The sequence below is a fragment of the Pteropus alecto genome, unplaced genomic scaffold (assembly GCF_000325575.1).
Source record: "Pteropus alecto unplaced genomic scaffold, ASM32557v1 scaffold395, whole genome shotgun sequence".
Taxonomy (NCBI): Eukaryota; Metazoa; Chordata; class Mammalia; order Chiroptera; family Pteropodidae; genus Pteropus; species Pteropus alecto.
In genome coordinates, this window is record NW_006438643.1 from 245,886 (window position 1) to 251,168 (window position 5,283).

The following is a 5,283-nucleotide window of genomic DNA, read 5'->3' on the forward strand; positions in this document are numbered from 1 at the left end:
GTACAGGGCCCCTCCTTTCCTGTAGCTGGCCCAATGATGGGAGGCAGTGTCAGCACTGGCATGACTCCACACACATCTGTACCATTTCTCTTCCTCTTTCCATGCAAGTTAAATGTCTCTTTCTCTGGCATCATGCAGGCGAGCCATATCATTCTCAAGGCCACCATTTACCAACCATCTGACTGTCCTCTCAACTGCTGAAGTGCCCACTTCAGCCACCCAATTACTATGGCCCAATTCTGACCCCAGCCATCATTCACAATTGTTCCATCTGTGAAGAAATTCTTTAAATTCCAACATCCCATTCGTGACCACAACCTCTTATCCTCATCCTTCTGCCTTCCTCACCACCTCACTCTGTTTCCCACTCTTTGACTTTATATATAGAGATATTTGATACCTTTATTATCTTCCAGTCCTCCATTCCCTAAAAGTTATTGTTTTTCTCACCCAAATTGAACATCAAAGTTGATCATCTGAACAATTTTCTTAATAATACTTTTATTTCTCTGTCCTCTTTAACTTCTATTTAATCTAGCCATAGGAAAGAACAACAAAAACCAACTTCAGGTCAGAGACAGAGTGAGAATTTTAGAGTCAGATATGTCTGAATTCCAATCCCAGCTAGGCCACTTACTAACTCTGTAGGTTTGAGGAACTGCCTCTCTGAGTCTTGTGTGTGGTGTGTGTCTCTGTGTATCACGTATGTATAAAAAATAGCATCAGTCACTGCTCAGTAAGGATACAGAAATCACCAGATATTCCAAGTAGGGAAGTATTTATTAGGAAGAATTTGTTACAACGTTGTGGGAGAGGTCTGGAGAAGCATTAAGAGGAAAAACAGGACTACCCAGAGACCAGGAAACTACCCCTAATATTGGTTTAGAGGAGCAAAAGGGAGAAATGGTTTGACTCAAATATCAAGGAGCTGGATTCCACAATTTGCACTATCTGCTGATATGGCATGAGCTTGTATTGCTGATGATGCTGGGACTTCCTCTACTTCTGCAACATCAGAAGTTGATGTTGCCAGCGTAACTGCCAAAAGTAGAAAGATTTCTTGCTTCTTCCTATCTTCCTCATATGAAGGTCCCCATTGGTAGAGCCTAACTGCAACAAAGCAACAAAAGAATCTGAGAAGTGTGATTTTCAGATTTCTAGCCCTTTGAGTAGAGGGGAGAGTACAGAAGAGCAGATATAGGGACGAGCACCAACAAGCAATATCTGCCACATGGATTCGTCATAACTCTGGGGTGCAAGTGATAAAATCCAATTTGAAGTGGTATATACAAAAAGGAAATTTATTGACTCATGTGACTTCAGGCAGAGGTAAATACAGGCGTTAAAGTAATGTTATCAGGTATTTGCCTCTCTCCATCCTTTAGCTGTTTCATTCTCAGGGAGGCTCATTCTTCATGGTGGCAAGATACCCACCAGGCTTATATTCCACCATCAGCTCTTGCCAAATAGTTGCAGGAAAATTCCTGGACTTGATTTTCACTGGCTCACATTTAGTCATGTGCCCACCTCTGAACTGATCACTTTGATCTGATCATGGTCCAGGAGCCCAATACTGAAGTGGACTGTGGGGCTCAGAAGATTCCCATTTGAACCACATAGACTGAGAGTGGTGAGGGGATGCGTCTCAAAGAAAATTGATGTGTTGTTGCCAATAAAAGGAGGAATGGATGCTGTGCAGATAACAACAATAAGGGAGACAACATGTTCATGACAGGATAATACTTATTTTGTAAAGTTTTTCTTGTTCTCCACGCAACCCTCCTTCTCTTCCTCAGCTAAAGACTCTGAAAATATTGATATCACTGGGCATGAAATACCTCAACCTCTTGCCTGCTCCCAATGTATTAATTACCCCATCTACACCCTTGTCCTCACCCCTATCTCTTTAGCCTATAAAGTTAAGGTTTTCCATTTTTCTCATGAGCCCTTGATCCTACCTCCTCTCATCACCTTCAGGATCTTGCTCCATATCTCAGCTTCTTTTTTTCTTTACTTTAAAATTCATCTTCTCTACTGTTATCTTTTTGTAGTATATAGCCATGTTCGATTCTCTACCATCTTAAAAAAAAAAAAAAAGACAAACCAGAAGCTTTAACTTCATATCACTTTTCAGCTGTCTATTCTCTCTTCCAAAATTCTCAAAAGGGAGGTCTGTACTTACTTATTCTTCCTCATTTTCATTCACTTAGCTCATTGCATTGTGTCTTCTGCCTCCATTTTTTGCTGATACAGATCACAGCATGGATGTTCATCACCTCCGTGTCACCAAATTCAAAGGATACTTTTTTGTCTTAACCTTATTGGAAATCTTTGCTGCATCTGATGCTGTTGACCACTTCTTCCTCCTTGAATATCTTTCCTCCCTTGGATTCCTTCCATGACATTACTCTCTCCTGATTCTCCTCTTACTCTGTTTCTTCTCAGTTTTCTTCCTGCCATTCTTTTCCTCTGCTGGCTACCCAGATACTGGCATTCCCAGAATTCGGGTCTCAGTCCTTTTCTCTTCTTATTCTATATGCTCTTCCTGGGAATGTATTAGAATAGTCCTGTTGAAGAAGGGTGTTGAGGAAGTCCTTGACAGACCTATCATCTGATTTATGAATTCCACTCTATAGAATATGTGGGAAAATTTTACTCCTTACAGATTTTTCAAATGATAACAACCCAGAAGAAAGAGGGTTTATTGGATCAACTATAAGAAAAATTATAATATCAAAGCAATACTTACATGTGGTGGTAGAAAAGGCTGCCTTTGCTCCATTAAGAGTCTTTGCTGCTAAGAGATATGTAAGTTCTATTCTTCCATATAGGTGAATTGAGTGCCAATTGCCTGCTAATGCATAAAGCCAGTGCTCTCGGTAAGTGACTCTGAATGGATTTGCTTCTAATTGATGTTTTTCTTGATAGATCCAAAGTAATAATTTTAAAAGACCACTGCCTCAGAGGGACCAACATTGGTTATAACTAAACATAGCATCTGAGGTGGTTTATAGATATTGTTTGCTCCTAGGCCATGAAGAGCATCAGAAGGGGAAATAGATACAATAGAGAAAGGATAGATGAAGGGCACAGATTGACATCTCATTGATCAGGAGGCTTGCAGACCCAGAAGGAGATCAAAGATTCAGGAAGACTGTTTGTGGGTCAAACTGCCCTGTAGGTAAACTGCACATTTTCCTTTTTGCATTTTAGCTAATTAGACTCCTCTCCCCATCCTCGCCAACCTATCTGTCTGCCTCTGGTTACCTGAAGAGATTTCTCTGGATATTGCAGCCATCCTGCCCAATGAGATTTGGAAGACAAGTATTTTGGTGGGTTGTTTGTAAACCATTGTTATGTCTGGATTTTTTCATTTGCTCAAGCAGAAATCTGGAAGTCATGCTTTCCTGCATATTTTCACAGCCAATCAATTGATGGCTAATTTATACCTCCTGAATTTTCTTCATCCCTACTCCCATGATTATAATAATCTCCCACCGAGACTACATCGATTGCTTCCTAACTGGTCCCTATTCTGCCAATTTTGGTCTCTTTCTATCTATTCTCCACTTAGCAGCTGGAAATGATCTTCTAAAATGCAAAGGTAAACATGCTACTTCCCTGCCTCAAACTCTTTGATGATTTTTCCATTGCCCTTAAAGTCCAAAACACTTAGCATAACATACAAGGAAGGCCTTTCTTGATTTGGCACCTATTCACCTTTCCAGCTCATCTGATGCCATTCTTCTCCACTGTCACCCATATTGGCCTTCTTGTACTTCTCCTTTGACCTGGAATAATTTTCTCTTCTGGCTGCCCTCTCTCTCCTTCACCCCATTCCCCTCACATAAGGGCTCTTCCTTATGAAAGTTTTCCTAAACCTCCCCAGGCCAAATTTAGTCCACTCACATAGCATCCTGTACTTCTTCAAGATACTAATCACGTTTAATGTCTCTTTCCCCTGTTATTTAAGCCTCAAGAGGGCAAGGGCTGAATCTTGCTTTTTTATGTGTGCTTAGCACCAAGGACAGTGCCTCACGCAATAATAATTTGTTGAAAGAGAACAAAAGAATGAATGAATGAGGACACCTTTCTTCTTCTGGGTAATTCTTACTCATCTTTCAAGGACCAAGGTCAGATGTTATATTCTCCAGTTTTGGTTACAGTCAAATCTGATTCATCTTCGGATCCCTAGGGCCTAGTTTGGGACCTGGTGCATGGTTCATATAACATAGATATTTGTCAAATCACAATAAACTCTTGGCCAGGTGTTGACAATTATTTAAACTGAGTGATAGGTATATGAGGGTTTATTATATCATGCTGTCTCCTTTAGTATGTATTTAAAAATTTCCATAATAAAAAGTTAAAACATTTATATTCATGTCAAGTCAAGTGAAAGGGTAGTCGAAGATGATCCGGAGGCTTCTGCTTGGGCAAGCCAGCAGACGGTGGTGGCATTCACTGGGATGGATGAAGTGGAGCTGCATCCAGTCCTGTGTGCGCATGCACTTGGGGTGTGTCAGGGAGGGTTCTTTTTCACCCCAGTGAAAATCTTAGAAGGCCAATAAAGGGGATGAAAATAATGAATTTCAATTTGGACACCTTCAGTTTTAGATGCCTTGAGGGCATCTCCGGTCAGCTGCACAACAGTCAGCAGCTACAATAAATTAAAACCTCTGCCTTAGAGGAATAAGCCATGAGAGGGTTTCTGGACGGTAACATTCCCCTCATGATCCTTGATGGCCTCTGGACCACTGATCTGACCACTGGAAATAATCCCACTATCAAGGGAGTCTGCAGTAAATATCGGGACCCAGCATTCCTTCCTTCACACTTTTCATCCACATTCTCCCATTCTTCCTTACCTCTTATGTATTTCTACCGGGGAGCGATTTATTGACATCTGCGAGGCCTTGGTGTCACAGCTTTTTGTTCAGCATCAGCAGGGATAGGGTGTCAGGAAACATCTGGTTCCAGTCTGGTTTCACCACCTTGCGACTACACGCAAGTCTTTTTACCATTCTGAATCTCAGCATCTGCCTCTGAAAAATGAGGATAATAGTAGTGGCGACTTCACAGGGCTGACTCGAGGACAGATGTGCGCAAAGGGTTTAACACAGAGCCTGGCACAGTGTAAGCGGTCAATAAATACGAGCTATTATTATCGCGGCGCTGCCCTCAACGCCTCTCCACCAGGACGTCAGGGAGTGCTGCCGCAAGAGCCGGGCAAGCTGCGTCCTCGGAGCCCGCCCCGCGCAGCCGAGGCCTGGCCCCGCCACC

The 5,283-nt window shown here is 42.0% G+C and overlaps 1 long non-coding RNA gene across 3 annotated transcripts in view; it reads right to left on the reverse strand.

Annotated features, from left to right (window-relative positions):
* Window positions 1-761: 761 nt before the first annotated feature.
* LOC102889160 overlaps window positions 762-5,283 on the reverse strand; it is a 5,240-nt gene continuing 718 nt past the window's right edge. Inside the window, exons 2-5 of one of the 3 annotated variants that reach the window (XR_003047424.1) lie at window positions 4,869-5,039; window positions 2,183-2,545; window positions 1,959-2,079; window positions 762-1,110 (exon numbers count right to left, since the gene is read on the reverse strand). This is a non-coding gene — a long non-coding RNA (uncharacterized LOC102889160). Of the gene's footprint in view, window positions 1,111-1,958; window positions 2,080-2,182; window positions 2,568-4,868; window positions 5,278-5,283 lie in introns of those variants that run through there. The other 2 variants (XR_439242.3, XR_003047425.1) reach the window with 2 other exon arrangements.